Source organism: Lissotriton vulgaris, unplaced genomic scaffold, assembly GCF_964263255.1.
Source record: "Lissotriton vulgaris unplaced genomic scaffold, aLisVul1.2 SCAFFOLD_3089, whole genome shotgun sequence".
Classification (NCBI taxonomy): Eukaryota; Metazoa; Chordata; class Amphibia; order Caudata; family Salamandridae; genus Lissotriton; species Lissotriton vulgaris.
In genome coordinates this window covers 166,536-179,288 of record NW_028248643.1, presented here as the reverse complement: position 1 = coordinate 179,288, position 12,753 = coordinate 166,536, and the positions used below count along the sequence as shown (strand labels likewise).

Here is a 12,753-nt window from a genome sequence, read left to right as displayed (position 1 = left end):
GACAACAAAGATAGCAGATTTAATATTTATCACTCCAATTCTAAAAAATATATTATCAAAACATAATAAAAATAATCTGATATTTATATTAAATAAATATTGTGTATAAAATAAAAAGATAATGCAATTAACTAATATAACTTGGAACTATACATTAAAAAATCATGTGATAAAAGAAATAAAATAATCAGTACTAAAAAAAAATCTAATTAAACAGTACAGCATATAAAAACTATTTATATACAAATTATAATCAACAACGCAATAAAAATACAAAATGTACAAAAGTATTATAAAAATGTATGCAACATAATCAAATAAAATACAATTATATCATAAAACTATATAAAAATAAATCCACGTAGCATTAATTTCTCATATTAAACAACACACCTGAAAACAAATGTATTGACTTAAGCATATATAATGTATCATTAATATAATAAAAATATAAAACATTTATTCCAAACATAATTTTCTTTAAAAAACAGTATTTTTAATGTGATTATGTTTCGAACATGACATTTTAAAATTAAATATTTCAAAATAATATGCATATTCTTTCTAATTCTAAGATAAATATGACAATTTTCTAATAATAACTGATATTAAAAAAATATTTTAAATGAATTTACGTAAAAAAGTTAAACTATATAAACATAACAATGAATAATTGAACATAATTATTTTACATGTTCCATAAAAACAAAAAAAATAAACTGACTACACAAAAAATATTTACAACATGAATCAATAATTAATATAAGACATATTTAACTATTAATAGATTATGCATACAATTGATAAAAAAATATATAAAGCATTAACATAACAAAACCAAACATACATTTTTTAATAATGCATAATCAAATTTCATAATAAAAACAAGTTATAAAACCTAATTCTGCATGTACAATTTTCATGCAATTTGCAACATGATATTTTCAATTGCAAATTAAGCATTCATTATATCAATTATAATAAATTCCTTAAATATTCACATAAAAATAAAACTACCAAAAACATATTTTTAAAATGTTCCTACCTTTTTCCCCTATAAATCCAACACCACCTTTTAAATATTAAACAAATACAATAAATTATTTAAAAATAAGACTATAAATATAAATTTTCATGATAATAAAATAAAAATGATAATTTAACAATAGAAATTGACTTAAAATATGTTATATATACAACATAAAACCAGAAAAAAATAAAAATAAAATGATATTGTGCACAATGATATTTTTTGAAGTTATATATGTAACAACAATATTAAACACAAGACAACTCTTAAAAAGATATTCTTACCTTCATATTTATGTCCCGATTACTTTGGACATCTTGATATTCTTGCAACAATATTTTTGTTTGACTATTTTGATATTTTGTCAAAGCGCAGCTGGCCCGTTCACTCACCTACCATTAATCGGAAAGATCATAGTAAAAAATAAGTCTATGTTAAACTTCAAGATCACATCAATGCTAATCATCTCCTTCGTGACTACCAGTCTGGTTTCAAATCATGCTGCAGCAGGGAGACCACTACCTTAAACATTGCAAATGATACCCTCTTGACCACAGATGAACATGACCCATGCGTGCTGTACCTTTGAGCTGCCTACGACAGTCAAGCATCTCACCCTCATGGGCAGTCTGTAGTCTCAAATGAGATTCACTGGCAATGTCCTTCACTAGTTCTCCTCCTACCTATCCAAATAACAGCAGTGTGTTCACATAGGCGCCTTAAAGGGGCTCTCCAACATGGACAGACAGTCAGAGAGTGACTTAGGGGGCCCCTAGCAATGCCCCAATCCCTCAGCGACCTTCAGTTGGGGCCTGGTGCCCCTCTGTAAATCCCTGCACTGCGTTGCCAGCACCATGAGATGCCTACCACGTAGTGCAGGGATTCACAGAAACTCCCATTTTCTGTGGGAAGGTGAGCTGTGGCCGGTTTCTGACAGCAGCACAAGCTCCCATAGAGAAATGGGAATAAGCGACCACACCATCGTAATAGGCGGTGTGGAACTGCTGACCTATGGTAGGTCGGTTCTCACACCAAGATGGTGTTGGGCAGACTATTTTCTGAATGTTATTTGATTTTGTGTTGAACGTACTCACAAAAGTGAGCCGATCCAGAGGAGTTTTCTGCACTGGAGGTTCTAGAAGTGCTTCCCGATTGTTGTTTTTGGCTCGCTTCTGTGAATGGTTAAACAATGCATGTGGATAATGTCTCTCTAGCAGTTGTTTGGTCAAACCCTTTGCATGATTCTCAAAAGACGGAGTAGTTGAGCAGTTTCTCTGCAACCTGAGGAACTGCCCGTAAGGCAGATTATCTCATAGGGCTTTTGGATGTTGGCAGCTCGATATGATACAAAGGCTGTGGGGTCATCGGAGAAAATACTGGTATACAAAGAAATTTTAGCTTTGAGAGCAAATTCCAGGATAGTTTTGGTTATTTGTGAATACTTTCATGAAGTCATGGGTTATCCTCTGATTACCAGCACTAACAGATGTGTACATGTTTCATCTAGTTAGTTTTTAAATGGTGTTGTGTTGTCTTTGTTGTGGAACAAGGTACTAGGTAGTTATTCCTTATTTTAACCCCCAGTGGACCAAGATGAGCATGCGACCAATGGGTTTATAGAAGTAATGGAGACTGCTTATTAGTAGCTCTACATTTCCCCTTGTGTCTGCCTTCTTTCTTCACGGAGTGGGGCCTCGATAACCTGAGCACGGTCCAGGTGAGGTGAGGTCCAGTCCCCTGGTCAGCTGGGTGAGAATTTACAAGGATTTACATTCAATAATATTACATTTGAAAGAACTGTGCTTGGTGGGAACACATCTATAGTGCATTTTGTTAATCTCATTATTACCTCACATTTGTTGCAGACGTCTTCTGCATCCACTGACATGGAGGATTAGCACTTTGCAGGTTGTATTTATTCCAACCTTTAAATAATTGATTTCATGGTCACGTATTTTGTAAATTTCACAATTTGATGCAGTAGCAATATATTGAGAGCAGAGGCCCTGACGAAAGCTGAGGGACTGCTGGCCCGATAGGCTGAAACATGTTGGCCTTTTTTTCCGGGTTTTATTTGTTTTTACTGTTGTTTGCACTGTTCTGTTTTTAATCAGGGGATGTGCCCATATTTCAATTAAACTTGTAAACGTTTCTGGACACATTACTCTATTTTAATTCACCGCTCTGATATGATTTTTTTGCACTGCTCTTCACTACTATTTTAGCCATCAATGATCTAGTTGCTCAATGGTGGTCCTAGAAAGTATGTGGGCATGATCCAGTCCACGAGCGATTGAATGGTAAAAGGTCTAGATGATCAAGGGCCTTACTATATTTTGAACTGTATGACCATATGATAAGACTGATCACGATGTCCATTTGATGGCAATCCAGAGCTAGTGGTCTGGATCGTGTTAATTTGCACTGGAGTGGGTTGTCTCCATGTATAAGTTCTTATATCTAGGCTTTCCCAGGTAACTTGGGTACTAACTTACTAGTGTGAAGTTAAGGTTAGCTCGCCAAAATATTGGCCTTTAGACCCCCGGTTCTTTTTTGTTGTTTCATATGTTGTATTTGTGGATATGAACCAGGGCAGGTCTTTAAAATTTCCCTATGACCCTTCCCTCCTCTGTTTGGTGTAGTAGTTGATTTCATTGGACCCATGGAGGAACTACCCTTATGTCAACGGTTTGCCATTGTATCCATTGATGTCTTCTCTAAATGGCTCACTGTTGTTTTTGTAAAAGATATCCCCACTGAAAGCACCATAAACATTTTTAAAACACTTTTTCAAGATGAAGGCTATCCTAATATTCTTATCACGGACGATGGCACACAACTTGTTTCCCAAGACATGTGTTCTTTCTATCTAGTTGTGGCATCACGCATCATCGTACATCTTTATACAACCCACAGGGTAATGGCTCATGTGAAAGAGTCAACAGACTTGTTAAAGGAACAATTCAGATGGCTTGCTCGAAGGGTGTCTTAGCCCATGACAGGGTCCAAGATATGGTCTGTGCTTATCGCACTACAATACATGGTTCTAACGATAAATCACCTTTTGAACTTATGCGTGTCAGACTTCCTGGCACAACACTCACTCCTTCGTGGATCAAAGAATTGGTCTCTAAAGGAGGTCAATTAGACTCTCTTCCTGTAACTAGCACAAAAATTACTTCTGGATCTCACATTTCAAAAGGTGACTACGTTGAGGTAAAACCTGGTAGGATTTCAAAAGGTCTATCTAAATTCAGAGGTCCTTTTTGTGTCAGTGAAGTATTTCCTCATTATATTGTTTTGACAAATGGTGAACAATGGAACCTTCGAAGAGTTGCTTTATACCAAAAGAAATCTTCAGTTTGCAAGGATGATGTTTCACATGAGCCTCTTTATTCTTCTTGCAACGATGGGAATAGTGGTTACATGTTGTCTACCATGGAAGACTCTACTTTACTTTCTTTCCCAGTTGGCAGAAGATGTGAAGGTGGAGGTGATGCCTCTGAATCAAGCAGTGCTTGTCATTCAAACAATCGTACCACTGATTCTTCCTAATCTCAGAATGCATCTTTGCCTGCTAATACCAGAATTGCAAGGTAAAGTAGACCACTGGCTTACCTTAATGATTATTGTTGTGAATAGTGTGTTAAACAACTTTTTATTTCCATTTCAGTATTTTTAAATTTTCTTTATGTTTCTTTCCCTAAAGGAGGAAGATGTGTTGTAAATGATTTCTCTTACATTATCCACTCTATGTATACACATACCTTTCTCTATGTTTCTCCCTCCCACCTTCCAGAATACCTGTGTGTATTCTGTGTTCCATGCAGATGTTCTATATTGTTCAGTTGGGAGTTTGGTTAGCAGGCATTGGGTTGTTGGCTCCTGTGCTCTGCTATAAACTACTCCTACTTACCTATGAGAAGTGTCCTGGGGAATTTTTCAATAGACACCAACCTCAAGAAATACATTGCTAAAGACAGCCTAGTACCAGCTCTCTCCTCTAGAAAATCGAATATTTCTTCAAGAAAGCAACTTTAGAACTGCTGTTAAAGCTCTCGTCCGCTCAAATATGGATGTGGAAATGCTCTGCTTCATGGGCGCTCAAGACTCCACACTGGCATCTCTTATATGCCAAAGCGCGTCTCATCAATCACCTTACGAAATATGATCACATCTCCCCCATGCTAATGGAACTCTTTTTGCTCCACCTGTAGGCCTTCGCCATCTTCAAAACCAGTTACATCATTATAAAGCCATCACAACCAGCATCCCCCCTTATCTCGAAATACATAGTCACCATCTCTTTGTATCCACAGCCAGGGCACCATTAGACTGAAGATTAGGAAGTGTAAAAAAATACAAATGCAGCAGGTCTTTTCCATCTATGCACGCAGGGTCAGTAACAAAATCTCTGTATCAACCATGCATACCCGAGTGCTGCTCAAATTTAGGAAAGAGTTGGAAATGCACCATTGTAAAGAATATTACATCACAATGCATTAATCCTCCACACCCCAGCTTCCCTCTCCTATTACTCATTTAATTTATGCTTGTCTATGACATGTACAGAGCTTCGCTGCCTTTTGGCTAGGTTGCCGGTATATAAATACTATAAACATGCATGCATAAATACATACATACATATGGTGCGCACATATTCTAAAGCACAAAGGTACCTTTAAAACTGACATGCACCAAACTGGTTAGAAGTATGTGTTTGCAAGAAATTACTGATTGATTCTTTTTCTGTGTGTATATTCACAGAACCAAATCAAGTTTTATTATATGTTGTCTGCATACAGAAAATGTATTTGATGAGAAGGAATAAGAGACCAAAGATTTAAAATAGGGGCAGTGGAGGAATGTGTGACTATGTATTATAAAAAGCATAACTACCACCAGCCATACTTAAAAAGGGTATCATAATTTACCTCAGAATTCTGTGGCTTTATTAAGGAACTTCTCAGAGATGTATCATATCCTTGTCACAAATGATAGGGAGTGAAGTGTCCCACTTATTAACGGGCGCACATTACAGCCATTCCAACTGTGCAGCTTGTTCACCTAGATTTCTGTGGAGCTTTTCTTGTGCCAGTGATGTATTATCTCTCTTTAGCACTGACGCTCATAACTTGCACTCACACTGGTATCCTTGGGTACTTCTTCTCAAACTCAAACCTGTATTCATTAATCCAAAGCGTTGAATAAAGGAGGCTCTTGACAATCTGAGTGAAAGCCAAATTATATTTCTTTTCATCTTTTGATTTGATATAATACTTAGCAAACTTTGCGAGAAAAGTGTCCCTGGCTGTGAAATTAAGTGTTTCAAGTCTATATTTATTTATAATCATTGCAAATTTTTCATAGAAATTTTGATTCATCCACTAATATGGAACTTCTTTGAATATCCCGCAATCAGCGACCAATGATTCAAGTTAGATCTTTCAAGAACAGAAACCTTCGATCATCTCTCGCTCTCTCTCAGAGCTGGTGTCAATTTGCCTCATTGCTCTATACTCTTGCTCATACCAGGTGATGCAAGATTAGCAATAAAAGAAATTGCTATGCTGCCCCCATAAGTCTATCTTTCCTTATCCACCAACCCATATTTCAGGAGAATTCCTTGGGTAGAGGGGCGAGGTCTACTTACCAGAATAGCCCGGGTAGATCCCCATGAGATGATAACGTTGTTGGGACTAGCAGGGACTCCACCATCTCGCCTTTCAATGTACTTTGCCACCTTGTTAGGTAAGTTCCTCATTGCATACCCTATATTATATCCACCTGAAAACACAATCAACAGAGATAACAGGTTGGAATCCAAGTTCCATTCAAGTCTAATATTTGACTCAAAGAAGCAGACCGTAATGTAGACAACAAAGGTTTAGCAGCTGAGACAAAATACTTCAGTTCTCTAACAATAGAGAAATCTTTGGGCCAATTTTTGTGAATTGGTGCCCTCAGGTGACCATTTGCATTGGCAGCATAAGGCAGATATCTGTGATGCCTTAACTTAGCATCAGCCATGAGAAACAATTAAAAAACATTTGTTTAGCCTTTAAAATATTTTTGTTCAATATGTTCTTGATTATAACATGCAAAATGTATATGAAGAGAAGACCATTGTGATCTTCCGGTGTAAAATATGATGTACATTTTGGACGAGTTAGTGAGGATCTCTGAGGGATTAATTGTGAGCTCTTGCAGGACATACATGCAGTAGAGAAGAGCAGCATATTCCAGATGATGTGTGGGTCTAGATGAGGATGTGTGAGATAGCGAACTCTTGGGGTTAGAAGTAAGGAGAGAGAATTGTTCTGTAGAGAAAGTAGAAACATGACAAATCGAGGTATCTGGCATTATTTAGAGGAATTGGCTGTGTTATCTCTCTCTCTCCATTAATAAAGAAGGCAGTTTTTTTAAATCTTATAAATAAAGAGGGCTGCAGTAGCACAGGTCTCTCAAAAAGCATGGGTTCAAGGAAGCAATAGCACCTCTCACCTCCTCCCCTAAACCTTTTGAGAGGCTGGTTTAGGTACAGCTCCTTGGTTCAAAGAAGAATTCGACCAATGAACGTCTGCCAATGAACTTCTGAGATTAGGTGCTTTTTCTAGGATTGGCAATAGAGGATGCAGTTGGTGTGTAAATGAAGGCAAACAGTGTATTAAGCTGATTCAATGTTGAGAGTGGACAAAGAGAATCAGAGGTTGGAGGGTCCATTTGGCGTGGCGCTAGTCATAATGTACTAAAAGGGAAGTGTCCAAGGTTTCATTTCTTATGTTTTGGATTTCTGATGAAAACAACCTATAATTTTAGTGCCTCAATCTGCTGCCATAAATGTAAATGTGATGTCTGGTGTTAGATGGCCGTTCCTTTATGATGTAAAACAGGTGATTATGGTTGTTTTTATTAGCTTTATTCTGTTTTTCAAGAAACTTAGACTTCGATTTAAAGATATTGAATCCATGCTATAGTTTTAGGTTATCCTTACAAGAATAGGAAAGGTGTATTGTAATTAATGTTAATGGAACTTATTAACATAGTGGTGGCTGTCCTGAATATCTGGTACAGGTCATGCGCTCCCGATAGCCATACTGAATGCAGATGGTGGGCATAACAAGCTAGCATTGAGTGCGTCATGTGGGACCTAGATTCAAGTTACGGACAGCAGACACTTCCTTAAGGATTCAGGTCAAAGGTGCCCAAAGTGAAGACAGTCGGGACAGATCAATGAAGGAAATACATTCTAACTGCTGAATTGGAACTTGTTTAATTTTTCAAGTGAGGTCTCCAAGGTGATCTTACACTAAATTTACATAGAAAGGACATCATACTTCTTAATTTATAGATCAGAGATAGTAAACTAAGTGGACACTGTTGACATCAGATGTGGTCTGCAGACGCTGAATTCTAGGGCCAGAAAGGACATTCATCCTTCTGCTGTTTATACTTTAACCATCTTTAAATGGGTGATTGTAACATCTGGTATTTAGGAATGCAGAACTCTCCAGTCGAATATGTTATTTGAAAGAAAAGTATTATTCTTTTCATTATAATAGCTATAATAAAAATTATTGTTATTTTTCGTCCAGAAATGCAAAGGTCCAAAAATCATGTATTTGTAAACTATTGAATGCGAAACAAAGTTTGCATCATATTGGGCAAATGTATGAAAATTACAATGCTGATATTGGTCTTTCATTCATAGATTAGATGCTGAATTTCTACCAGCTAAGTAATTTGAGAAAATAAAAATTAGGAAATTCTCTCAAACAATTGTGGCATAATGAGTAATAGAAAAATGTCATTAAAGTGTATAGGAAACTGCTAAAAAGAAACCATAGAATTTAAAAATTAGCTCAAGAGCACTCGCTTTGGACAGAAAATTATATTGTTGAATTCTATAAAACGCTAGTCCACAGTTCCTATTTTCCCAGAATACTCAAAAGTAAACGCTTAGGGGCTGATTAGAATGGCGGACTGATAGCCACCGCCGGCCCGGCGATGGTGATCCGCCCGCCATCCAAACCTGATTTAGCCCCCTCCATATCATAATGGCGGGTTATCGCGGAGGACACAAAGTGCGCCCGCCGCATTTCCGCCAGCCTGCAATCGGGACGATTGCGACCAGCGACTTGGGCCACAATATGGTGGTGGTAACTAGCAGGCACCGCCATCCCTATTAGGATGCTGGGATGTAAAGGCATTTTCATGGTGGCATCAGCGCCATAGAAAGGCTGGCAGGGATTTGCTATGGGGGCGGGCCCCCAGGGGGCAGTGTGGTTGGGGGTGCACTTGGGGGTACCCATGGTACCCCCTCCCATTTCCATGCACAATGTGGCAGGCACAACACGGTGCCTTCCACTTTGTGCATGGAAATGCACAACTAGGCAATTTGGCATTGCGGCAAATGCTGCTGTAAGCAGCACCCGCCGCAATGTTAAACTGCGGAATGATACCGCCAGGGTGGCGGTCACATCCTAATTTGCGGTGCGGGACCGCAGCATGTCTGGCGGCCGGTCCCAACACCCCGGGGATGGTGGAAGAACTTAAGTCCTCCACCATCCTAATCAACCCCTTAGTGTTAATCCTCAAAAGGTTTAAAAAGGCTTAATCAGAGACCATTGTGTGCATAAAGATAATACACAAAGACTGCATGATTGCAAGAGCTAAACATGTTACTTTTAAACTAATTGACAGAAAAATACTGTAAGCATTGCTATTTTTTTCAAACTTTTGTGTTTACGTTTTAGCACATTTTTATTGTCCGATTAATAATACTTCCATGTCATCTCTGGTGATATTGAATCTTGCAGATTAAGCCGCATTTCTATAACTTAATTTTTTTATTTCAATTTTCAATACGATAATTCTGCATATACAATTATTTTGGCTTTTCGATGTGAGTGGTAAACCATATATTTAAAGGGATGGATATTTGGGCAGCTGGGAAAAATATGATAGTTAAAGAGCAGACAGGCTTCCACAAGCACTTTTCCAAAAGTGATCAGGGAGTCAAATTAGGTTATCTTGCTTAGGAGTTGGTGAAGGAGCTTTGGTTCACTGTTTAGAGGTAATAAAGTGGATACGAGTGCATTTTGGATGTGGCCTATGTTTTGAGGTACTGCAGCATTTGTATTAAGTTACTCAAGATGCAATATTTCCATGCAGAAAAGGTGAATAATAGATGAGATATGTATGCTATACAGGTGACTCTACGGTTCTGTAACCTTACACTCATAGACCCACATCTTTAGCTTGACCAATTTACTGTGTATATATTTAAAATTAAATCTACATTTGATACCTGCAAGCCAATAACTGTGTAATTGGGACTTGATGATAAAACTGAATGTGGCATCTTAACACAATGAAGTTGCAGCATGATACATCAAATTGTTAGGAAGGTGTCAAGATTAGTTACAATGGAACATGAAATTGATATATAGATGCCAAGGATATAAAGCCGTATAGAACTGCCTATGTCTTATATAGAATACAGTCTATTACAACATTGTTTAAATTCCAGATATAAAAAATGATATGTCTAAAATCACCTGAATTATGTATTATTGAGCCCCGATATGATTTAAAAAGCCTCAATCAATATTGAGGTGACTGAAGGAAAAAATTGGCATTGAGGTTTGGTATTGCAGCTTACATCTGTAGCAGTAATACCTGCAGACGTTTGGTTAAAGTGCTAACTCACTTGCTGAATATTTATATCCATGATATCTAAAGGATAATGCTGATGTAGCAGTGTATTCCAAAATATCAGAAAAAGCAGTTTAGTTTAGTGGCAGAATGTGGAAATAGAGTGTTGATACTGACAGGGATGTAGTAGCAACAAAAACATCATATAAACACATGCTGCAATATGACACCTCAAATACAGGGCCAATGTTTTTTAAGTCAGCCTTTTCAATTTCTAATGTGGAGTGCCATTATGAAAATAAAGCAAAATCTCTTTGTAGAAATTGAGGAATGTGTAAAATGTGAACTACTATACATCTTGCTGTGAAAGGAATGGTAAGGAACACTTGCCCCATGTGTTTTGTAAATACAGGCTCTAGGAAGCTCTAAGCGTGAATATGCATATTCCTATTCTTGAAAGATTGAAGTCATTTTTGGGTCAGGAAAACTCTAAATTGACATCAGAATGACCATAGTAATCATTTTGTATTATTTTAAAGTTTTGAGAATTCAGAATGTTTCCATATACTAAGCTGCATAGAACAATTTCATTGATGCATTATTGTATATGAAAAGTATTTACAAATTGACAATGCTATTTAAATCAAAATGAAAATGACTATATCATTTACTTGTCACCACAACACTACAAAATCATTCTCCCACCGTATCTATAATTATGTTTGAATTTGTAGTGGGATCAGCGCCATTGAAGAACAGCACCCTATTGGTGGAATTCAGTGTACCTCCACGAATTACAGCTGTTCACTCTTTATTCCTAGAGCTGCAGAAGCAACACTAGTTTCGATGAAGACATCCTTTTATTTAATGCAATTTCTATTTATATCCAGCACAGTTTCTTTATGTCATTCTGAATTTTCATTTGCCCTGATCGACTGTGATGCTGTTTTCTTAGGGCTAGATCAACTCTACTCCCCACTATCCACACGTCACCTGTAATAATACTATTCCAAAATGATATCCCATACACTCACACAAAACCTTAGAATTTTCACTCACCAGAGGTACCTCTGCCACATAGTCATCCCTAAACCCAGACTGCCCACTGGTCTTTTGCATTGATATGCTCATTCAGAAGATGTGAATGTTGTTGATGGTCTGGGACTGGCTTTGCGGAGGAAAGAAATCTTATGTTATGCTTCTGAAAGTCAAACCCTTTTTTTTATTCTACCATTTCGTGAAGGGAAGAGGATTAATCTTCGAAATGTTTTGAGTAAGGTATCTCATAATCTCACTTTGCTATTAGGCTTTATGGTCACTACTAGAGGTGATAACCATAATGAGGCGTCAATGAGTAATATGATGTTATTCTTTTCTAATTTTCCAGCTCTTTACACACTTTCATCTTATTAGATACAGGTACCTTCCTAGTCTTCCCCAAAGTAGTAGCCTTATGTTTACTGTAGTGTTGTAAAACATTTGGACAAACGCATGCACATTCTTTGTTCATACCCTTATCAAATATATTAACCTGAGCAACTGAACCTCATGACTGGGACCTGAAACTATGCTCAGTTATCTTTGTGACATTAATTTTATTATTCTTGGCCTTTATACTAGATAGAGACTTAAATCAGCCTTTCAGCCATCAAACTCAAATTTTTCCTTCTGAAATCCAAAAGAGTCCTATAGTGTCACGGTTGTAGCCATCAGGGTTAATGTCGGTATTACAGAATCTCTACAGATTTTCTCATAGAGAGCGAATCCATAGTGCCTCTGAAGTTATTTCATAATGAATATGCAACTAAATGGTTTAAAAGGATATTTTATGATGTCTAGCTCCCTTTCCTAATAACAAATACTTCTTTATGCTTCTAATCACTCTCTCCTATTACAGTTACTTTGAAATTCTTTTTTATGTTAAATTCTACTAAAATACGCGTTTATAACATACTTGTGACATAATTGTTGGATTGCCAGGCTTCGTGTATTTAACTAAAATGGATAAACTACCAGATCGGTATAATTTTGATACCTTACCTTTCTGTTTTTCTTCTCGTTTGCAT

The 12,753-nt window shown here is 37.0% G+C and overlaps 1 pseudogene across 1 annotated transcript in view; it reads right to left on the bottom strand.

The window, feature by feature from the left end:
- Positions 1 to 12,753, bottom strand: part of LOC147663879 (alanine aminotransferase 2-like) — a 131,189-nt pseudogene that overhangs the window by 69,046 nt on the left and 49,390 nt on the right. The window contains exon 4 of the transcript XR_015305207.1: positions 6,684 to 6,817. The product of XR_015305207.1 is annotated as an alanine aminotransferase 2-like (transcript). The remainder of the gene's footprint in view (positions 1 to 6,683; positions 6,818 to 12,753) is intronic.